The sequence below is a fragment of the Cornus florida genome, unplaced genomic scaffold (genome assembly GCF_030987335.1).
Source record: "Cornus florida cultivar Cherokee Brave unplaced genomic scaffold, ASM3098733v1 CherokeeBrave_3.0.0_Hap2_Chr06, whole genome shotgun sequence".
Lineage (NCBI taxonomy): Eukaryota > Viridiplantae > Streptophyta > Magnoliopsida > Cornales > Cornaceae > Cornus > Cornus florida.
In genome coordinates, this window is record NW_026775576.1 from 35,058,911 (window position 1) to 35,084,243 (window position 25,333).

The 25,333-nt window shown below is 37.9% G+C and overlaps 1 pseudogene; it reads left to right on the forward strand.

The window, feature by feature from the left end:
- The first annotated feature begins 22,218 nt into the window (after nucleotides 1-22,218).
- Nucleotides 22,219-23,881, forward strand: LOC132311317 (G-type lectin S-receptor-like serine/threonine-protein kinase LECRK3; annotated as a pseudogene).
- The last annotated feature ends 1,452 nt before the right edge of the window (nucleotides 23,882-25,333 follow it).

Below are 25,333 nucleotides of genomic sequence, written 5' to 3' on the forward strand. Positions count from 1 at the left end.
TTTGAGATCAAAGTTGAGCCTTTTTATGGCCCAATAGGCATGGTGCTCTAGTTCGACGAGGAGATGACAAACCTTGCCAAAGACAAATCGATATGGCGACATGCCAATGGGTGTCTTATAAGCTGTCCCGTAAGCCCAAAGCGCATCATTTAATCTTAACGACCAATCTTTGCGGTCCAGTCGAACCATTTTTTTTGAGAATATACTTAATCTCCCGATTAGATACCTCCACTTAACCACTCGTTTGAGGATGGTAAGGTGTGGCAACCTTATGAATGATAGAGTACTTGGAGAGGACAGATTTAAAGTAATGATTTTAGAAATGAGATCCACCGTCACTGATGATTGCTCGGGGCGTACCAAAACGACTAAAAATATTGGATTGAATAAACTTGATCACAACTTTATGATCATTGGTTTTGGTAGCCTCGTCTTCAACCCACTTGGAAACATAATCCACAGCTACAAGGATGTACTCATAGCCATAAGAAGATGGAAATGGTCCCATGAAGTCGATCCCCCACACATCAAAAATTTCTATGATTAAGATGGGGGTGAGGGGCATCATGTTTCTCCGGAACATGGATCTGAGCCTTTGACATCACTCACAAGATTTACAAAAATTGTATGCATCTTGAAACAAGGATGGCCAATAAAATTCACTTTGAAGGACTTTGTCAGTAGTCTTTTTAGCACTAAAGTGTCCCCCACAAGCAAGAGTGTGGCAGAAATTTAGGACACTTGTGGTTTCATTGTCGGGAATGCATCTCCAGATGATTTGATCTGGGCAATATTTGAGCAACTCCGGATCTTCCCAAAAGAAATGCTTAACTTAGGAGAAGAACCGGTCTTTCTCTTATTTGGACCAATTGGAAGGAATTTTACCTACCGCTAGATAGTTGACAATAACCGCATACCAAGGGAGACTGGAATGGGAAATCTAAAAAAGTTGCTCATCCGGAAAGGAATCACGGATGGCAGCAAATTCAGAGGATTTCTCAATGAGTAAGCGAGAGAAATGGTATGTGATAACATTGTTGGTCCCTTTTTTGTCCCGGATTTCAATTTCAAACTCTTGAAGTAAGAGTATCCATCGAATTAGGCGGGGTTTTGTCTCTTTTTTGGCGAATAAGTGCCTAAGAGCGGCATGATCCGAAAAAATAATGACCTTGGATCCAAGAAGATAGAAACGAAATTTATCCAAGGCATACACCACAGCTAGCAATTCTTTTTCAGTGGTGGTGTAATTTAACTGAGCATCAGAGAGAGTTTTACTCGCATAATAGATGGCATGCGGAAGCTTGTCCACATGCTCGCCCAAAATCGCACCTAATGCATAATCGGATGCATCACACATGATCTCAAATGGAAGAGACCAATTTGGCGGTTTCATGATTAGGGCGGATGAGAGAAGAGTGCGAAGTTTCACGAAAGCTTCCATACAAGCTTCATCAAAATTGAATGGAACATCCTTGGCAAGAAGATTGGGATGATAGATTTTGCTAAAATCTTTGATGAAGCGACGATAGGATCCGGCATGGCCAAGGAAGGAACGGACTTAACGGATGGAATTCGGAGGAGGAAGTTTAGAGATTAACTCCACTTTGGCTTTGTCAACCTCAATTCCCCGTTTAGAAATGACATATCCTAGAATAATGCCTTCTTGGACCATAAAGTGACTTTTCTCCCAACTTAGAATAAGATTTGTTTCCTTGCACCTTTGAAGCACAAGGGATAGATTGTGGAGACACGTGTCAAAGGAGGATCCAAAGACGGAAAAATCGTCCATGAAAACTTTCAAGAACTTTTCAACCATATCAGAAAATATGGACATCATGCACCTTTGAAATGTAGCTGGAGCATTGCATAGCCCAAAAGGCATGCGCCGATAAGCAAAAGTTCCAAAGGGACATGTGAAGGTTGTTTTCTCTTGATCTTGGGGGGCAATTGCCACTTAGTTATAGCCGGAATAACCATCAAGAAAATAATAATAGCTCTGACCTGCTAGCCTTTCTAGGATTTGATCAATGAATGGGAGTGGAAAATGACCCTTCCTAGTTGAAGAGTTGAGTTTCCAGTAGTCTATGCACACACGCCACCCGGTGGTGGTTCGTTGAGGCATGAGCTCACCCGCTGAATTTTTAACAACGATGAGGCCAGATTTCTTGGGGATAACTTGAGTGGGGCTTACCCACTTGCTATCAGAGATGGGGTAGATGATTCTCGTATCTAGCAATTTGATCACCTCTTTCATGACCACTTCCTTCATATTAGGATTTAACCGGCGCTGGACCTCTCTAGAAGGCTTCGCGTCCTCCTCCATATGAATGCGATGCATACAAATAGAGGGGTCAATTCCTTTCAAATCAGCCACTGCCCAACCAATAGCTTCTTTATGCTCTTGTAGCACTGCTAAAAGGCTAGTTTCTTAATCCTTTAAAAGGTCAAAAGCAATGATGACTTGAAGAGTTTGATTTACACCAAGAAACACATACTTGAGGTAAGCCGGGAGCGGCTTTAGCTCAAGTTATGGAGGAGACTTCAAGAAAGGGACCGAAGGAGTAAAAGAAAGTTGAGAAAGCGATTCTTTTGGGATTTTCCAAGGAGGAATATTCATGATAGCATTAATGTCAAGCAAGGAGTTTACTTTTTGGATTGATTGGTTAATATCAAAGTTTGAGAAGTCAAAATGATACATGCAAGTTTCCAAAGGATCTTTGCTTAGAATGAAGGGGAGAGATTCTTCGACCACTTCATCTGCCACATCGATAAGGAAACTCCTCCGGTTCCTTCCTTGAAGTCTCCTCCACAACTTGAGCTAAAGCCGCTCCCGGCTCACCTCAAGTATGTGTTTCTTGGTGTAAATCAAACTCTTCCAGTCATCATTGCTTCTGACCTTTTAAAGGATCAAGAAACTAGCCTTTTAGCAGTGCTTCAAGAGCATAAAGAAGCTATTGGTTGGGCAGTGGCTGATTTGAAAGGAATTGACCCCTCTATTTGTATGCATCGCATTCATATGGAGGAGGACGCGAAGCCTTCTAGAGAGGTCCAGCGCCGGTTAAATCCTAATATGAAGGAAGTGGTCATGAAAGAGGTGATCAAATTGCTAGATACGAGAATCATCTACCCCATCTCTGATAGCAAGTGGGTAAGCCCCACTCAAGTTATCCCCAAGAAATCTGGCCTCATCGTTGTTAAAAATTCAGCGGGTGAGCTCATGCCTCAACGAACCACCACCGGGTGGCGTGTGTGCATAGACTACTGGAAACTCAACTCTTCAACTAGGAAGGGTCATTTTCCACTCCCATTCATTGATCAAATCCTAGAAAGGCTAGCAGGTCAGAGCTATTATTATTTTCTTGATGGTTATTCCGGCTATAACTAAGTGGCAATTGCCCCCCAAGATCAAGAGAAAACAACCTTCACATGTCCCTTTGGAACTTTTGCTTATCGGCGCATGCCTTTTGGGCTATGCAATGCTCCAGCTACATTTCAAAGGTGCATGATGTCCATATTTTCTGATATGGTTGAAAAGTTCTTGAAAGTTTTCATGGACGATTTTTCCGTCTTTGGATCCTCCTTTGACACGTGTCTCCACAATCTATCTCTTGTTCTCCAATGTTGCAAGGAGACGAATCTAATTTTAAGTTGGGAGAAAAGCCACTTCATGGTCCAAGAAGGCATTATTCTGGGACATGTCATTTCTAAATGGGGAATTGAGGTAGACAAGGCAAAATTTGAGTTAATCTATAATCTCCCCCCTCCGAATTCCGTCCGTCAAATCCGCTCCTTTCTTAGCCATGCCGGTTTCTATCGTCGCTTCATCAAGGATTTTAGTAAAAAATCTCGGCCCTTGTGTGCACTTCTTGCCAAGGATGTTCCGTTCAATTCCAATGAAGCTTACATGGAGGCTTTCATTAAGCTTTGCACTCTTTTCTCATCCGCCCTAATCATGAAACCACCAAATTGGTCTCTTCCATTTGAGATCATGTGTGATGCATCCGATTATGCATTATGTGCGGTTTTGGGCCAACGTGTGGAAAATCTTCAATACATCATCTATTATGCGAGCAAGACTCTCTCTGATGCTCAGTTAAATTACACCACCACTAAAAAAGAATTGCTAGCTGTGGTGTATGCCTTGGATAAATTCTGTTATTATCTTCTTGGCTCCAAGGTTATAGTCTTCTCGGATCATGCCACTCTTAGGCACTCGCTAATCGGTTGAGAATTCGATCTATAATAAATCAACCTTCGCAATAGCATGAATCATTGTAAAATAGGGCTATTGGTTGGGTAAGTCGAACCACTGGAACTTTGCTAATCTATAGCAACCTAAGTGTCTAGAGTCTTTTTAGAATGATATGGGGTGTTCATAGAGGATTTGTTGGTTGTCCTTGAAGCTATGAATTTAAATTGCATAAAATAAAAGTTTGCAAGAGTTTAAAGGGGATGAAATACAAGTACAGAGGACTAGGGAAGTGAATCCGCCTCTATCCCTATGCACATGCTAGATTAGAGCTAAATTGGGGGAAAAACAATATATGATGGTTAAGAAATATATAGCAACACATAGTTGCCATATAATCAACAAGATGCACATTAAATCTCAAGCAAGCATGATGCATCAGAGGTGAACATGTTTAGACTACCTAACTAAGGTATAGCTTAACCACATTTACTTGAATAAAAGATTATCAAGCCCTAGATAAAATGATGAAGCACATGAAGGTAAGAAATAAGCATAAACCATCAAAGGCATCACCTAAGCAATGATCTATCAAAGTTCTCCAACTCCATGCCATTAAAACTATTCCATGATCTCACTACCATTGTCACCATGAAAGTGCAAGCAATATGATTAAAAGAATAAACCATCTAAGATAGATAATTGACTCAACATTAATCATTTAAATACATGAAGATCCATTACAAGAGGCAAAATGCTCTTGACCATGAAAAGACCAAAGATTATACATTGCAATCCCCAAAATAGAACTATACTAGGACATGCTTACAAGGGAGGGGCTTCATCACCTCCCTAGAAGAAGATTTAGTTACCCATGGAAACTCTAAAGGAAGGAAGAAGCTTGGTCTCCATCCCCATTTTCGAGCTCCTTTGTTGTAGCTTTAAGAACTCTATCTTCTCCTCTTCTTTTTTCTCTAAAAATCTTACAAGAATGAGATATATCCCATCTATCATGATATATCCTCTTATATACACTCAAAACCTACTCCCCATGCTGAAAATCTCGACCTCCCCCCTCTGGTTCATTCTCCACCACATAAAATGAAGATAAGGGAACAAAAGTGCTGAAAAAGAAGGGCAAGTGAACTGCCTGCAGAGGGTCGGTGGGCACCCGCGGAAGCTGCGGCTCGCAAGGATGTTTTTAGAGTGTTTGGCGGGCGCCCGCGGTGGTGCGGCGGGCGCCCGTGGGAGGGCACAGGGGCTCCTACGGCTGCTCTGCAAGGTGCCGCGAAAGAGGCCAGAGAGTTTGGAACCGGAAGAGTGGTGGAGAGCTGAGGAAGCGGCTCTTTTGGAATTTTCCAAGGGGGAATGTCTATGATAGCAGCAACATCAAGCAGAGAATTAACTTCTTGGATAGATTGATCAATATCAAAGTTTGAGAAGTTGAAATGAGACATGCAAGTTTCAAGGGGGTCCTTGCTTAGAATGAAGGGGAGAGATTCCTCGACCACTTCATCTACCACATCGATAAGGAAACAATCATCCTTATCGGAAGGATGTTGAGTTGCATGAAAGATGTGAAGTTTAACTTGTATATTGCCAAAGGCAATGTCTATCACCCCGGTTCGACAATTAATTGAAACGTTAGCCGTAGCTAAAAATGGCCTACCGAGGATCACGGGAATGTGCTTCTTTAGGTCATGGACCGGTTCCGTGTCAAGAACTACAAAGTCTACCGGGAAGTAAAATTTGTCCACTTTGATAATGACATCCTCAAGAATGCCTCGTGGGTCCTTAATCGATCTATCGGCAAGCTACAAGACCACAGAGGTTGGCTTTAGATCTCCCAACCCAAGCTGTAAGTAAACTGAGTATGGAATCAAATTTACATTAGCTTTTAAGTCAATGAGGGCCCTTTCTATCTTGTTGTCGCCAATGACACACGAGATAGTTAAGGCGCCCGGATCCTTATATTTTGGAGGAGCACTGTGTTGAATGATTGCACTCACATTTTCAGTTAACCTTACTTTCTTTGGCAAATGATTTCTAGAAGTGCGCTTTTGAGTGCATAAATCCTTGAGAAATTTTGTATAGGGAGGGATTTGCTTTATAGCATCCAAGAGAGGCAAGTTGATCTTCACTTGCTTGAAAACTTCCCACATGTCTTGAATTTTACAATTCTTATTCCCAATATGTGTCAACTCTTGGAGATGTTGAGGAAATCGAGCTTTTGGCTCATAAGAAGTTTCCACATTTGGGGTGACAAGCTTGGGATTTTCATGAGTAGAATTTGGATTTTTAGGAGTGACCTTTGGATTTGAGGAGCTCGGATTTGAATTTTCTGAAGGAGAATTTTTTTCATCCTTGTTTCCATTAACCTTGTTGTCAACAACTCGACCACTCCTAAGAGTGGTGATTGCTTGGACTTGTTCATGAATTGGCAAACTTGGAGGAGGGTTTTCTTTAATCACATGAATCCCTCTAGGATTCTCAAGTGGTTGCGCGGGAAGCTTCCCTTTATCTCTTTGAAGGAGCTGGTTCATTAAAGTGGCTATTTGCCCCACTTGATTCTCAAGTTTAGCAATAGACTGAGTGTGTGAATGAACCATTTGGAGAGTGGGCTGCAAAGATGACAAGAGTTGCTTGTTGGATTCCATCATTTGCTGATTTAGAGATTCCATCATTTGTTTATTTGCAGCCATAATCTCATCTTTAGGAAACAATGGAGGTTGATTAGAGACATTTGGATTATACGGAGGACGATAACTTGAAGAGGCTGGAAATTGCCTATTTTGAAATTGAGGAGGGGGCTGATTTTGATGCCCTTGATTTTGGAATTGGGAATTTTATGGGGCTTGTTGCCTCCACGAAAAATTCGGATGATCTTTCCAACCCGGATTGTAGGTGTTGGAATATGGATTATTTCCGGGCCTTGAGAACATGGCATTAACTTGCTCTTGATTGGGGTTCAAAAATTGCTCCAGTGTGGGGCAATCTTCCGAGAGATGGAATGGACTAGTACATGATGCACACACCGAGCTAGATGAATTTTGAGACAAAGAGGGGGAGAGATGTGGTGCCATCAATTGATAGAATTTATATGCTATGGTATCCACTTGCGATGATTCTTCCCTCATTGTCTTCGGTTGACAAGGGTTGGTGTTCTTTGTATTGGTTGAGGTTGGGCCACTACAAGAATTATGCTGTAATGAGTTTTCACTCAAATTCTCAAGCAGGGTCCATGCCTCATCCGGACTCTTAGACATGAACATCCCCCCATATGATGAGTCAACCATGAATCTATGTGGGTCGGTTAACCCAGCATAAAAAGCTTGCACCAATTGCCATTTTGGAATTAGATGATGTGGACATTTCCTAAGGAGGTCTTGTAACCTTTCCCGAGTCTCATGGAGTTGTTCTCCATCAATTTGAGAAAAGCTAAGAATGGAACGCCTCATTAAATTGGTTTTACTCACTGGATAATACTTTTTTAGGAATTCTTGCTGCAATTGGGCCCATGTAGTAATGGAACCTGCAACAAGGGAGTTCAACCAATACTCTGCCCGTTCTTTTAATGAGAATAGGAAGAGATGCAAATGAATAGCATTGTCAGGGAAGCCCCTAAGCTTGATGGTAGAGCATATTTCAAGGAATTCATCAAGGTGCTTATAGGGGTTCTCATTCTTAAAGCTATGAAAAGATAGAAGCATTTAGATGGTGCTAGATTTGATTTTATATTGAGCCACCTCGGCATCACTATACAAGAGGGAGAAGCATAGGTGGTAGGGATGAAATGGTCTCAAAGAGTCATGGGAACCACATTTGGAATTTCGGCCCTATTATTATTAATTCCCTCATTTTCGACATTTCCTACATTTTCAGCCATTGTGTTAAATTCAGTTTCAAGTTCTCTTATGCTAGAAGATTCCCTAAGGTCCCGTCTAAGAGTTCTTTCAAGTGAATTTATGTCAACTGGCGAGTCAAGTGTGGGTAGGGAAAGTGATCTACGGCCAAACATCAACAACTCACAACAATTTATCATCATCAACTCCACATACGATGTTCCCTTTCTCCTCAATTATCAGGACAGAAATGCAAATGGCCACGACAAGGACCGATGCTTGCAATTGAAAATAAACAAGACAATATCCTCGACAAGGGCTTCACAACTTAACTATCGCTAAATTTAACACATGCACGATATTAACAATTTCAAAACTAGAAGGTCGAGAGACTTACCTAGAGTCCTCTAGACTTCCAAATTTGCTAGTATTCCCTCGGTGAGCATCAAGTCCCTAGAATCTTATAAACAACTTTCAATACAAAAATGGTCAAAACCACACAAGAAATATTCACAAATCACAATATTAACAATCAAACCAAAGTTAACCCTAGAACTTCGGTTGCTAAACCGTTTGCAGTCCCTAGCAACGACGCCAAAAATTGATCGACGGATCGATTGTAAATTATAAATCAACCCGTTTTGCAATAGCATAAATCATTGTAAAATAGGGCTATTGGTCAGGTAAGTCGAACCACTGGGACTACTAATTTATGGCAACCTAAGTAACTAGAATCATCTTTTAGAATGATAAAGGGGTTTATAAAGGATCTGTTGGATTGTCACTAAAATTAGGAATTAAAATGTGCATAAATTGAGAATGCAAGGGAGTACAAGACAAAGACAATAAAAATGGGAACTAGGGGGGTGAATCCACTACCTATCAATAAACATGCTAGGGCATGATTTACTTTGGGGAAATAACATATATAAATGACTAAAGAATATAACAACATAAAGTAGCTATATTACCTTCAAGAAAATTATGAAATCAATAGGCAAGAATAGCCTATCAAAGCATTACATGTTTTAGTTACCTAAACTAAGATGCAACCTTAGACATACTTACTAAGTCAAAGATTTTCAAGCCCTTAATTTCATAATAAGAGCACATGAAATAGAAATCAAGAATAACCTATCAAAGGAAGAACCTAAGCAATAGATCATCAAACTTCCTAAATATCATGCCAACAAAACCACTTCCTTGAACTCATCCCCATTGTCACTATGAAAATGTAGTAATATAATCATGAGAGAAAAATAATCTAAAACAAGATAGTTAACCCAAAATGATCATTTATAAGCATTAGAGTTCTTTACATAACATAAATTACTCTAGTTCCTGGAAAGATCATATATATACATTAATCCCCAAATATAAATCAAAATAAAGCAATGCTTACAAGATGGAGTTTCATCACCTCCCTAATTAGGGAGTTAGTTACCCATAATTATAAAGTATGAAGAAGAAGAGGAATAATCACTCTCCATTTTCACACCCTAAACTCAAGAACACTTCTTTTCCTCTCTAGCACTTAGCCTCCTCTAAAAACTTAAGAGACCATCATACAAGTGAGTCCTCCCTTTATTCCAACCAAAACCTACTCACCATACCCCCTAAATCCCGAGCTCCCCCCTCTGCATTAAGCTAAGCCACACAAAATGAAGATAAGGAGACAAAAATGGTGAAAAATAGGAGCAGTTGAACTGCCTTCTGCAGGTTAGCGGGCGCTCGCGGATTCGAGGAAGGTACTGGGGTGTTTGGCGGGAGCCCGTGAGACACCGGCGGGGGCCCACGGCGGCGCGCGGGGGCTTCGGCGGGCGCTGTGCAAGGCATAGCGAAACAAGGCAGAAGGGTATGGATTTGGCGAGCTCTTGCGGGCGCCAGAGCTTGCAGTTGCACCTTTGTCAATGCTTCTGATGAGTCTCATCAAGCCGGATCGCGGATATGCTTCCAACTCAGAAATACTATGAACATTACGTCATGACTTCACAAAAACTACAACATACGAGGTTCGGTCCAGAAGATGACTCCCTGGCACGGCGCACGTATTTCAACACAAATGATGCCAAAGCTGCTTCTTTGATCATTCTCGGGCAAAATACCTGAAATCAGAAAGAAATATACAAATGCATTAAAACTGTACATTATCCTCTAATAATGGACTTAACTAATGCAAGAAAGGGCGCTTGAGTATGTAATATTCGGCGCTTATCACTACCCTCTATGTAAGGCTTCAGTCTCTGTCCATTAACTTTGGACAGTTGTCTAGTCTTATAATCTTATAGCTCAATCACACCGTAAGGTGTAATAGAAATAACCATATATAGACCTTCCCAATGTGACTTCAGCTTGCCTAGAAAAAGTTTCAGTCATGTATTAAACAACTAAACCTTTTTCCCAGGTTCAAAAGTCTTACGCAATATATGCTTGTCATGAAATGCCTTAGTCTTTGATTTGATTACGTAATTCTTTGAGCTTTATTAGTTGGAGCTTCCTGTTATATCCAACAGAGTTCATGTCAAAGTTGAGCTTTTTTATGGCCCAGAAAGCTATGTGTTCTAATTCTACAAGAAGATGACACCCTTTACCATAGACGAGATGGTAAAGTGACATACCAATTGGAGTCTTATAAGTTGTTCGGTAATCCCACAAAGCATTATTCAGTCTTAAAAACCAATCTTTACAATCTGGCTTAACTGTTTTTTCAAGAATTCTCTTAATTTCACGATTGGATAGCTTAACTTGGCCACTTGTTTGGGGATGATAGGGAGTAGCAACTTTATGAGTAATGGAGTATTTTTGTACCAAGGTACGGAAATACCTATTACAGAAGTGAGCACCTCCATCACTAATAATAGCTCGTGGCATACCAAACTGACTAAAAATGTTCGTTTGAATGAACTTAACTATGACTGCGTGATCGGCGATTTTAGTAGTAACTGCTTCAACCCATTTAGATACATAATCTATAACCACAAGAATATATTCATTTTTATTTGACTGAATAAAAAGACCTATAAAATCAATACCCTAGACATCAAAAACCTCAATGACTAAGATAGGATTTAAGGGCATCATGTTTCTTCTGGAAATTGATCCTAAATGCTAACATCTAAGGCATGACCTATAGAACAACTATGCATCTCGAAAGAGTGAAGGCTAAAAGAAACCACATTGAAGAATTTTAGCTGCAGTTTTTTTTGCACTGAAATGACCTCCACAACCTAAACTATGACAGAAGGTCAGAATACTATGAAACCCCTTCTCAGGAACACATCTACGAATGATTTGATCAGCATAATATTTGAAGAGCTGAGGATCTTCCCAATAGTACATCTTAATCTGAGAGAAGAATCGATCTTTTTCCTACTTTGACCATGACAAAGGAATTTTGCCTATTGCAAGGTAATTCACAATATCAGCAAACTAAGGCAAATTCGTATAAGAAACCCCAAACAGTTGTTCATTCGGGAAGGAATCACAAACTGGAAGTGAAGTTGAGGTATCCTTAATACGAATTCTAGAAAGATGGTCAGCTACCACATTTAATGACCCTTTCTTATCCCAATCTCATAATTAAACTCTTACAGCAAGAGGATCCATCGAATTAAATGGGGTTTGGTTTCCTTTTTGGATAGAAGATGTCTTAAAGTAGAATGATCAGAATAGACCACTACTTTGGAACCCAACAGATAAGATTTGAATTTGTCTAGAGTAAAGACAACTGCAAACAACTCTTTTTCAGTTATGGTATAATTTAATTGTGCTTCTAAAAGAGTTTTGCTCGCATAGTAGATAACATAAGGAAACTTATCTACTCGTTGTCCTAAGACAACACTCATAGCATAATCAGATGCGTCTTATATGATCTCGAATGGAAGAGTTCAATTTGGAAGATTCATAATAGGAGCTGAAGAAAGAACAGAGCGAAGCTTATGGAAAGCTTCTAGGAATGGCTCATCAAAGACAAAAGGAACGTCTTTTGCAAGTAGATTACACAAAGGACGAGAAATTTTGCTGAAATCTTTAATGAAGCGTCGATAAAACCCGGCGTGCCCAAGAAATGATGGCACTCCCCATACGGAGGTAGGAGGAGGCAATTTGGAGATCAAATCTACTTTGGCTTTATCAATTTCAATACCTCTCTCTGAAATGATATGTCCTAAAATGATCCCCTCTTGAACCATAAAATGGCTCTTCTCTTAACTAAGAATAAGATTGGTTTCCCTACAACGCTAAACTACTAGGGACAGATTTTGGAGAAAGTTCTCGAATGTAGATCCGAAAACAGATAAGTCATCCATAAACACCTCGAGAAACTTTTCAACCATGTCTGAAAAGACCGATATCATACACCTCTAGAATGTTGCTAGTGCATTACACAATCTGAAAGGCATCCGTCTATATGCAAATGCACCAAATGGACAAGTGAAAGTAGTTTTCTCTTGATCCTTAGGATCAATGGCCACCTGATTATAGCCGAAATATCCATCTAAATAGCAATAATAGCTCTGGCCAGCCAATCGTTCTAGAATCTGATCAATTAATGAAGAGGAAAATGATTTTTTTAGTAGCGGAGTTGAGTTTTCGGTAATCAATACACACACGTCATCCAATGGTGGTGTGTTGTGGAACTAGTTCTCCCTCGAAATTCTCAACTACTGTAATACCTGTCTTCTTAGGTATTACCTGAGTAGGACTCACCCACTTGCTATCTGAGATGGGGTAGATTATTCCAACATCTAGTAACTTCACAACTTCCTTCAACACCATCTCCTTCATATTTGGATTCAATCTTCTTTGGAGTTCCCGAGATGTTCGGGAATTCTCCTCCAAATGAATCTGATGCATGCAAATTGTGGGGCTAATTCCTTTTAAATCAACTACACTCCACCCAATAGCCTCTTTATTTTGTTTAAGAACTTTTAAGAGACCACTTTCTTAGGAACTTATAAGATTGGAAGCAATGATCACTGGGAGGGTGTCATTTAAACCCAAGAAAGCATACTTGAGCTTGTATGGAAATGGCTTAAGCTCAAGCTTAGGTGGAGACTCTAAAAAGAGAATAGGCAGAGTACTAGAAAGTGGAGGAAGAGGCTCAAGTCTAGATTTCTGTGGAAAAAAATCTGTGATAGGAGTGGAATTGAGCAAAGAATTGACTTCAGCTATTTAAGATTTGATATCAAACTCTTTATAATTGAAGTGATTCAGACAAGCTTCTAAAGGATCCTTGGATAAAATAGTTGGGAGTGATTCCTCAACCAACTCATCAATAACATCAAGGAAGAAACATTCACTATCATCGTGGGGATGATGAATAGCATTAAAGATGTTTAGCTTGACTTTCATATTTCCAAAGGATAAATCCATGGCTCCAGTCCTACAGTTAATGCAAGCATTCGCTGTGGTTAAAAAAGGACGCCCAAGAATAATTGGAATATACTTTTTGGAATCATGGATCGGTTAGCTGTCAAAAACTAAGAAATCAACCGAAAAGAAGAACTTGTCCACTTTTATGAGTACATCTTCAACAATACCTCATGGTTGTCTGACAGAACGGTCAATAAGCTGTAGAGAAACCGATGTAGGTTTTAACTCACCCAGACCTAACTTTTCATACACCAAGTAAGGAATAAGATTAACACTTACTCCAAGATCAAGAAGTGCTCGCTCTATCACATTATTTCCAATGATGCGGGAAATTATAGGGGCACCAGGATCTTTAACCTTAAGAGGAGTGTTATACTTAAGAATAACACTGACTTGCTCGCTGAGACAAATTTTCTTAGGAACTTGGCTTTTGGATTTTCTTTTTAGAGCGCACAAGTCCTTTAAAAATTTAGAGTAGGCTGGAATTTGCTTTATAGCATCGAGCAAAGGAAGATTGATTTTGACTTGTTTAAAGACCTCCATCATATCTTAAATTTTCTCCCCTTGTTTACCAAAGTGGTAGAGTTCTTTGAGACGTTTAAGATAAGGCACTATTGGCTCATAAGCTGTCTCAGTATTAGGAGCAGATGAAGAAGTGACTCCACCTTCAACTCCTGTAGTGGATTGTGGAATAGAACTTAAGGAAACATCCTTGGGATGTGGATTAAAAATGATAGGAACAATGGGAACCCTAAGCCTTTCTTTTTCTTCCTGTCCTTTTTCAACTTGATTGTCAACCACTCTACCACTCCTCAATGTAGTAATAGCCTGAACTTGCTCATGATGAATACCTGGGGAATTGGTTTTATCAATCATGTAAGTCTGCCCTTTCGGGTTGGCTATTGGCTGACTATGCAGCTTTCCATCCTCCCTTCGAGATAGAGTACTCGTTATTTGCCCAACTTGTGCCTTTAGCTTTACTATGGCTTATGAATGAGAATTAAGAAGTTAAGTATTGGCTTTAAGATCAATAAGAACATTGAGTACTTGATCCTCAAAAGCAGAATTTCTAGGAGGAGGTAGAAGATTAGGAGCTTGAGTAGGTTGATTCCTAAACTGAGGTGGACGATAGATACCAGATTGGTTGAAAGAATTATTTTGTGGCATAGGAATGGATGAATTTTGATACTGTCCCTGAGATTGAGGAACAGTGGTTCCCTGACTTTGATTACTCCATGACAGATTTGGATGATCTCTCCAACCAGAATTGTACGTGAAAGCATATAGATTATATGCTGGTCTAGAGAATGCAGCATTCACTTGCTCCTGTGGGATCTTAGATGATTGTCCCATTATAGGGCAAGTGTTAGCAAAATGGGAAGGATTAACACAGATTAAACAAACTTCCTTGGGCAAGGCATTTTGTGGATTAGCAACAGAAGCAAAGCCAGATTATAGAATTTGATCAAACCTATGGTTCGAGACTTCTATTTGAGCAGCTAACTCACTAGATTTGTCTACCTTAAAGACTTTTTCAACTTTATGCATTCCAGGTGAAGACCTAGACCTAGAAAAAGACGCATGTTGTGTTAAATTTTCACTTAGGGCCTTAAACAGTTCCCAAGCGTCAGCTGGACTCTTACGTAGAAAAGCTCCATTATTAGAAGCATCAACCATGTTTCTATAAGAATCAGAGAGACTATCATAGAAAATCTGTGTTAAGTGCCATTGAGCAATATCATGGTATGGACACTTTCTTATAAGATCATTATATCTTTCCCAAGCATCATGGAACTATTCTCCCGAAATTTGGGAAAATGCCATGATTTCTCTTCTTATTTTACAAGTGTTTCCTACTGTGTAGTACTTTTTCAAGATCTTTTATTGTAACATCTCCCATGTAGATATGGAATTTGGATGAAGGGAATGTAACCAAGTTCTTGCTTTGTCCTTGAGAGAAAATTAGAAAGTCGCATCCTGAATGAATCATTGGTAAGAGTGGTCAACTTGGTAGTTGAACACAATTCCAAAAATATATCCAAGTGTGTGTAGGGATCCTCTGTTGCATACCCATGGAAGGTAGGAAGTATTTGGATCATAGCAGGCTTGATCTCAAAATGGGTTACATCAGCTTCCGGAAATACAAAGCACGAAGGAGAAGTGTATGTGGTTGGAATTTGTGGAGGAACAGGTGGAACCTGTCTTCCATTACCATTACCATTACCATTGCCATTATTATTACCATTACCCGGTTCATCACAAATATCAGCCATGTTATCAGAGGAACTACCTATAGTATTCAAATGTCTTTTAATTTTTCTTAATTGACTAAGAGTTCTCTCTATTTTAGGATCATGCACTAAAAGGTTTGACTGAGTATGACGAGTTAGCATGTATTCATTCCACTAATCCTAAAGAGTGACAAAAATAAAATTTCCAAGTAAAAGAAAGCAGTAAAAACTCACAGAACGTTTAATAAACCGAAGCTTTTATCCCTTAAGCGTCTTTGTCCTCACTGCTAATTCCCTATACCTGAAAAGAAAAAGAAGTAAGGTGAGATATTAGAAAGTCCGAAGACTGGTAAACCAAAAATAACTAATTAAAAACTAAACTAAATACAAATCTCCCCAACAACGGCGCCAAAAATTGTCGTGTCTAATTCCACTCGCAATAGAACAATTCCGTGTAGGATAGTACTATATAAAGAGGATGTCGAACCCACAGGGAGATGAGAATTTATGTTCAGTCTTTAATTTAGTCCTAATGGTTTACATGTAACTGGTTGAAAAGTTTACTTGGTTGTTACGATTGAAAAGTAAACTAAGATTAAACTGAAATATTAAACTAAGCTAAATTAAGTGATCAGAGAGAGAAATCTTAGGGCTTTGACTTCACCACAATCATCATATTATGGTTAATTGCATCAATTATGGGGATTTAACAAATTATGTTTTTAAATGAATTGAACTCAATAACATTAATTCAATTTGGGTTTTAAAGAAAGATGTTTTATAAAATTCAGTTAACTATAATCTATTTGGCGGTTAGCATGGACTATCCACCTACCTACTCTAACTATTTTAGCTACTTTGCAAATAATCCATCTTTTTAAGCATAGACTATGAAAACATTCATTTATAAAAAAACGTTGGAACACCATTATATGACCTTTATTCCCATGTCTGGCAGGGCTCTGCCAAATACCGTACAATAAGATAGATTGAGAATAGAAAACAAATAATTCTATCTAAGACAAGGTAATAACAGTTTGTAATCTATTTTAAAGCATGAAAACCAATTGAGTTGTCTTAATTGCTCGTAGTCATATAATCAAAACATAATATACATTAAAATAATCCCAGAGTTAAAAACAATTAAACCATAATACTAGATTGGGTTACATCAGTGCCCTAAGAGAGGAATTAGCTACTCACGACGATGTTGGATATCATCTATGTTGGAGTTGTCTCCATTGTCACGGACAGCACTTTTCTTTTCAGGATCTTCACCTTCTAAGGTTGTGGAAATGCTAAAAGCCGCCACCACAGTATCAGCCTTCTAAAATAAACGAGAAAAAGGAACTTCTTCTATCAAGGCTTGTACCTTCTTTTATAGAAGAAAATAAAGGCTTAGTGGGCTTTTAGGTCTTTTGGCCCATCTGGGATTAGATACAACTTGAAAAGAAAGCAATCATGTAACTTAATCTGACATGTCATGGAAGACTCGAGCTTTAGGAACAAAGGCTCGAGCTTTAAGGTTCAGGCTCAAGTTTAAGGAATAAGGCTCGAGCTTCTCTGGATTAGTGCTCCAGCTCCAAGGGTTAGTGCTCGAGCTTCTCTTTGACACTTAGCCAAATTTCTTCAACTATTTTCCGAAAGCATCTTTTTCTTCAACACTTAGAATATTCTCGGGCTTCATCTCTTTTAACATTACTCGATCCAAGCTTCATGGGCTCGAGCGCTAGGTACCAGGCTCGAGCTTTAGGTACTCAAGGCTTGAACTTTAGGGAATAGTGCTCAATCCTTGGGGTTAGGCACGACACCCTGGGACCTTGGTTCTTCATTAAATCAACTCTTCAAATTCTGACACCTTGTGCTCGAGCTTAAGGGTCAAGGCTCGAGCACCCTATGGTCAGGCTCGAGCACCCATTGTTAAGGCTCGAGCCTGAAGGTGCAAGGCTCAAGCTTTAATGCCTTGTTGACTTTTCTTCTTTGACTTGTAGGGCTCGAGCCTCAAGACTTGGGCTCGAGCTTTGGATATTGAATTCCTCCAAACTTCACCATTTAAGCTATCGGCTTGCTCTGAATGACCGGCAACGACTCTGTAAGCTTCGATGTCAGTTTTTTCATCATAAAATCCCGGTTTTAACCGTTTCTCTAGGAAAGTACCTATAAACACACATTAAACATAAATCAGTCTAACAATGGATAGAAGTATCACTTTAGGCCATAACAAATGTATATTTAGGGGCTCGAATATGCAAATATTCAGCGTTCATCACTTATTTTCATTTAACCAAATAGAGCCTAAGGCTTTTATTAATAATGAATTGATAATGCAAAAGCTATACTAAACCTAGATGTGTATCAGGTTTTATATAAAATTTTCAAAGACCTAATCCTTTTGAAAATAAAGGAAATTTCGTGCATAAAACTTTTTGGTAAAATTCTAAAATAAATAAGAAGTTTAAAACTAAGCAGGACAAAGTTACCTAAAGCTGTATCAGCAGTAATACCGGTAGCCACATGTGGAACCAGTTCCCCATTAGACAAAATAGAATTCTTCGAAGGACAACTTCTTGAACCGGTTCCCAAAGGTGGTACCGGGTCCCACTTGACATAATTCAATTAGAAGTTGGAAAATTCTATTTTTTGGTAACTTGGAAGATATACCTTGTAGGTATTGTATTCTAAGTGGGAAACGACTTCCTAAAAGTGTTGTTCTTTCCTTTTTCGATGATCTCAGTATTTCTTCTTCTGAACAACCTTTCCATTTTGCGGTCGATGCTGACCCTGATACAATAACTTGAAATTACAACTCGACTATGACTTGTTTTGATATCGAATATTGCCAATTACAAATTTATATCTCATACAGTTAGCTTCCTCCTTCTTGGGTTCAGCCTCCCTCTTCTTTTTCTCTTCCTCTTGGCTTCTTCTTTTCTCTCAACCCTCACAATTTCTCTCTCTGTCGCAGTCGGTCTCCTCTCTTTGTTGCTCATCCAAAAACCCAGCCTCCTACGTAAATATAATATATATATATATATACACACACACACACACCAATGCAATAACCTCCTAACCCTAATCCTACTACCAGCAGGTTATACGTATGTATAATTATTTATATAAAATACATGGAATAATATAATCATAAATAATAATATAAAGCTATATATATATACACGTAAATATTTATATAAATATATATACACACGCACATATACTTACTCATATGGGCCTATACCCATACACCCTTCTAGGCCTTAATTTATTAAGGCTCTCTTCCATGGCCCAAGTCCAAACTCAAATCCATTAACTTAAAATAAATGCAATCACAATAAATAATAAACAAATAATTAACTTGCAACCGCAAATGCATAAACAATTACAAACACAAATACACCAACAATTAATGTCAAACAATTCACGTCACAAACGGATTGACAAAGAAATACACATACTAGATAAACAATTAAATATCCAATTAAATTAAATCACATTCTCTCAATTTAGCGAACAAATTAAATAAATAATTAGCCAAATAAATTAATTAAAATAATTAAATTAAATAAACCTTTAAAAATTAGGGGTATTACACTATGTTGTTGCACACCACAACCTCAAGGACTGGAATCTTCCTCCATCATGTTGCCGCCCTCCACCGAGGCCCCCGGAATCTTAGGGATTTGATTGCCATCATCGCGGCTTTTCCACCCGAATTGCACCACAAATCCACCACTAATGGGATCATTACTATTATTTTTGGCTCCCAATACTTTAAGGCTAGAAAGTATGAATGCATCTCCCAGGCGTATCTTGGCGGTGTCAGACACCTGGACATGAGTGGGACACATTCCGAACACATGTCCAACACTACATGAAGTATCGTGAAATTATAATTTATTTTTTCTTTCTAGTTGGACATGGCGAGAACATGTTTAATTAGGACACTTTCAAGACCCAATAAGGTAATTTGGTAATTATTTTACTTGAAAAAAATATAATTTTGATGTAATTTTAAAATTCATTATAAATTAATTAAAAAATAATATAAAATTTTAGAAAAAGAAAAACGACAAACATCTAACTCTAATAAACTACAAGTTAGTGATTTCTTTCACAATAATATAGATAAAGTAAGCATAAATTATTTTATAACTAAAATGATGCGATCGAGCTAGGAATAAAATAAAGGCAAGCCAACATAACTGATTGGAAATGAATGGGATCTATGATTTCCTTGTTTGTGTGCTATCCTACAGATGAACAGCTGAAAATCTTGACTTCTTGAATTCGTTTTTTACCTGTTGAATATTGGATTTAAAATGTTGATAAAGATAAGATTCTAGAAAGAAAACTTTAGAAGTTGTTGAGAAATAGATAGCATTAAATCTTTGATTATGATTTTCGGCAAAGTTAGGAAGCATGAAACTTTGAACAAGAACATTGGAATAAAAACTTGATTAATACAGTATTGATTAGAATGGAAATCATTGTAATTACAAAATTATAATACGAAGAGGTGAATAATAGCCTACGGAAAACAAAGAGGTGAATAATAGTCAACAACTTGTAAAGTTTTCCTTCTAGAAAACAATGTTTGCCATCTGGATTTGTTTTCTGTAGATTATTATTAACCGTGTCTTTAGATTTGTTCTGTGTAGGAAATTTCAAGAAGCATGAAATGAATTGAGGAATTGTTAGCAGGGTGGGTTAATATTTTTTGTGAGTTGGCTAATATTAGTAATAATTATATTTATTTATTTATTTATTTTTAGTGGGCTTAAACTGAATATAGTAAAACAAAAGAAAAAAAAAATTTGGGTGGACTGATCGCAATGAGTGTAATCTTTTTACACAGTCACATCAGTATATTTCCTTTCTCCTCCATCTTTCTCATTTCATTAAGAAATTAATCCTATATTAAGTAAGATATTAAGTAGGTTTGTACAAGTTATGTAGGGATACGTGGCTGGTTGTTATTGGCAGATACATTTTTATACCGAAAGGTATAAAATAATAGTTGGAGCTAAATAAATTTTTTGTGTAATTTTTTTTTTTCATGAATAAAAAAAGTAGTCTAGAATGTTTTGTTACTTTTTTGTAATGTGAATTCGTTTGTACTTTTTACCATTTGCCATCTCACAACGAGAACATTCTCATGATAGATTTCTTTAAATCAAGATTTTTATTATTTTTTATTTTTTAAAAAATTAATTAGTTAGAAATTTTTATTATTTTTTTCTTTTTTCATAACAAGAGTATTAGGGGTTAGAAGTTAGGAGCTAGAGAAGAGAAAAAAAATATATAAAGTTCAAACCCGAGAAGCAAGTCAATCACGAATAACATAATACTTTCTACTAGTGAATGTATTTGAGTGCAAGGACTGTAAGGATGGAAGCTCAAGATGAGAGCATTCTCACAGCAGACTTCTTGTAATGAAATTTCATGACTTGGAAGACTATGGTAATCAAGATTGATTTATTTATTTAATTTTTTTTTTTTTTATCATAAACAAAAAGTTGGCCTAAGACTACTTAATGCATTACAATAGGTGAGAATGAAATATTGTTGGAATTTCTGGTTTTGTTAATAAAAGCCACAAGTACAAATTAAGACCTAAATTGAAAATTGTACTTATTTTCATGAATAATGTCAATAAGAGAGAGATTCCTAGTAACCAGGCACGAACTTACCAATATTTTGATTACAATTCTAAGACTGCCCCTCCTAAATTATTTATAATAGTTCATTGTATATGCTCGCCCCATTAAAGTTTTTAAGTCTATGAAAAAAAGAAAATCAAAATAGATTATTCTCTCCCTTACTATATCAATGGTAGAGTCACGTTCCCAACATTTTTATTATTTTAGTTTTGCATATCTATCTTTTAATAATTGTATAAATGCTCCTATAAAATTATAAAAATATCATTGATCTTAAAATTCAATACAAATACAAGAAAGAAAAAGGAGGAAGAAGCATGTTTACTCAACTTAGTGACTATGTTTGTCTAATAACTTGTGTTTCCTGTTTGTAATATATATTTTTTAAGAGCCATATTTAATTATATATATTAAGCGAAGTATATCCAATGGCATCTAAAATGTAATACAACATTTTTTATTGGTAAAAACTCGTCTAATACAATTTTAAATGTATGGAATCATATTATTATCAATCCAACATTTACATATTTCTAGATATTTTTAATCTTATTATTAGTTAACGATCTCCTCACTAAACGAAATTTCTGAGTTACTCCTTGTAACAAGAGTCATGAGTTATTTTTCATCTTTAATCCACTGAGTTAAAATATGTATAAAGTGATTTGTTTGACTTTTTACACATCTCAAAACTATTGAAATAGAGTTAAATTTAAAAAACTTGTGATTCTTGCACCAAGAAATTCTCTCTTGGTAGGGTTACTTCTAATTCCACGTAGGTACACTGTGCAGTTAAACGATATTGATTTAAAAATACTTCCAAAAAAAAAATAATATATCACTGCATTGATTTTTCAGTGAAAATGATAGAGATTAATTATATTCAACAAATGCTACTTAGAGTCAATATATATATGAACAAGAAGTTCGAGTTTGATTGTATCTTGCATTGTTTCTACTATTAGCCGGATACAATAGCTCAGTTCAGTTGATGCAAGTCTTTTGTTTTGCTTTCTTCAAGAGGGATATATAGTTCTTTACACCATGGCCTTTTCTGTACCATACCTTATCTTTTGTATCCTACTTTTGTTGTCACATCTCACCATTGCTCAAACTAACAAAAACATAAATTTGGGCTCATCACTCACTGCCACTGACGATAACTCGTCGTGGCCATCCCCTTCCGGTGACTTTGCATTCGGCTTCCAAAGAATTGGAACCGGGGGTTTCTTACTGGCTATCTGGTTCAACAAAGTGCCTGAGAAAACCATAATTTGGTCAGCCAATCGCAACCATTTAGCTCAAGAAGGATCCAAAATTCAACTTACTACGGATGGCAGGTTCGTTCTCAGTGACCCTAAAGGCCAAGAGACATGGTCTGCTAATTTAGGCAAGACCAGAGCTTCCTATGGAGCAATTCTTGACAATGGGAACTTTGTGGTGTCAAGCAGCGACTCTGTCACTGTGTGGCAGAGTTTTGATGAGCCAACAGACACAATATTACCGACCCAGAGATTGAATTTAGGCAGCAGACTCATTGCTAGCTTCTCCAAAACAGACTACTCAAATGGGAGATTTGGATTCATGCTACAAACCAATGGAGATCTCATGCTTTATACCACCAATTTCCCTCTGGATTCAAGCAATTCAGCATATTGGTCAACCAGAACTAAAGGCAGTGGCTTTCAGGTGGTCTTCAACCAATCTGGATACATCTACCTCACATCAAGGGATGGAAAAATACTTGAATTCATATCTTCAATCGCATCTTCAACCGATCAATTTTATCAGCGCGCAGTACTTGAATTCGATGGAGTTTTCAGGCATTATGTCTACCCAAAGTCTGCAGGCTCAAATGGTGAGAGGCCTATGGAATGGTCCATTTTGTCCTTCATACCTTCAGATATATGCACAAGCATTGTGCAAAATACAGGTAGTGGGGCTTGTGGATTCAACAGTTATTGCATACTAGGAAATGATCAGAGGCCAAAATGTGAGTGCCCATCTGGTTACAATTTCATTGATACTATGATCCTTTGAGTTCATGCCAGCCAAACTTTGCTCCACAAAGTTGCGATAAAGGATTGCGGGAAACAAATCTTTTTGGCTTCATGGACATGCCCAACACGGACTGGCCACTGTCTGATTACGAGTACTACAAACCGGTGACTGAAGATTTTTGCATAAATGCTTGCTTGGGTGACTGTTTTTGTGCTGTTGCCATTTTTAGAGATGGTAATTGTTGGAAGAAGAAGAACCCTCTCTCAAATGGGAGGATTGATCCCAGTGTTGGTGGTAAAGCTTTGATAAAAGTTAGAAAAGACAATTCCACCACATAAATCTGCAGGAGCAAGGATGCAGGATCAGTCCAATATGATCATCTCTGAGTTGGTGCTTAAGGTATTATGTACTTCATTTATAGAAGGGTATAATAATAATCTAAATTTCCCAATGTATGTCTCAGCAGCTATGTTTTGTGTGTGTTTAATAAATAATGTCTGATATGAATACCTAATTAGTAGATTCGTATTCTGGTCTCCTTTTTGTCAGGAAAAAAATATCTGGAATGAACAATATTATTCATAGCTATTGTTGGTCTTCTGTGTTTTTTTTTAGATACAATGAAAACCACACAATCTAAGACCATTCGATGTCCCAATAACTGGACTCACATGGATACACATATCATGTTTTGTTTGTTTGTGCTAATATCAAAAGCGTGTTACAAATATCAGACAAAATCAGAAAGGATATTTCTTTTCAAAGTAAAACAAAAACAAGCCGACGGCAAAGCATGTTTTTTTTTTTTTTAGAAAATTAAATAATAAATTAAAGAATAGAAACGGCAAAGCATGTTGATCAGGTGACATCATATATGACCGACATGAATATATTTATATTTAGTGATGGATGTATAATTTAATTACCCGTGGATAGGAGAATATTGTTAAAGTAACGCGCTATCTGATAAGATTGAGATAGGCTCTAAACTAAGATAAGGATTACAAATTACGATAAGGATTACAACTAAGATAAGGATTACAGATTACGATAAGGATTACAGATTACGATAAGGATTATGTCTACAGATTATGAAAGATTATGATAAGGATTAAAAACAACGGGAAGTCTACGTAACATCCTGATTTAAGCCCTATAAATAGAGGGGGCTAATTGACGTTTTGAGGTACGCAATAAATCCTAATTCGATTTCTTGATTTTTTGCAGAGAGATTACTTCTCACACTGACTTATTCGTCGAAGCCTACTCCACCGGTAACACACCAGTGTTTGTAGGATCACCTTTTCTTCTCTTTATTCAGGAAGTCAGATCAGATCCGGGTTGCGCATAATTCATCATCAACAGTTGGCGCCGTCTGTGGGAACTTATTTTTGTTCTCTAAACAAAGCATGGTTCGATTGTGATCTGGTCTAGCTGCTGGCGAGGACGAAGCGTTGCAGGCTTCTGATGAAGGGACTTCAATGGGGCAACCCCCCGTCGTCCCAAACGATCAGGAACGCGTCGCAACGTTGGAACAACTGGTGAACCAGTTAGTCCAGCAAAATGCGATGATTCTGCAACGCTTAGCCGCCCCCAACAAGGAGAGAAGCAGTGAAGTACCCAACAATGACCCCCGTAGGGTTAACAACGACGTTGAGCTTAGTCAAATAGGGGGTCAACAGAGGAGCCATCACCATCGGTCCCCTGAACGGAATACCACCAGGCTCTGTAGAGATACTTCTAGTTATGTTGGAGACAAGACTGAGGATGCCACTCATTTTGATCTAGAGATACAGGATCTGAAAGCTAAGGTTGACAATGTCATGCAAGCGATGAAAGGGAAGGGCCAGGCTGCAGTGAACGATATGGTACAAAAGACCAACCTAGCTTTTAGCCCAGTTGTTATGAGTTATCCTCTACCTAGCAAATTCAAGATGCCAACTCTTGAGAGCTTCGATAGGACGCGGGACCCTCTCAACCATTTGGAGACCTACAAAGCTCTGATGTATTTGCAAGCCGGACCGGATAAGATTATATGCA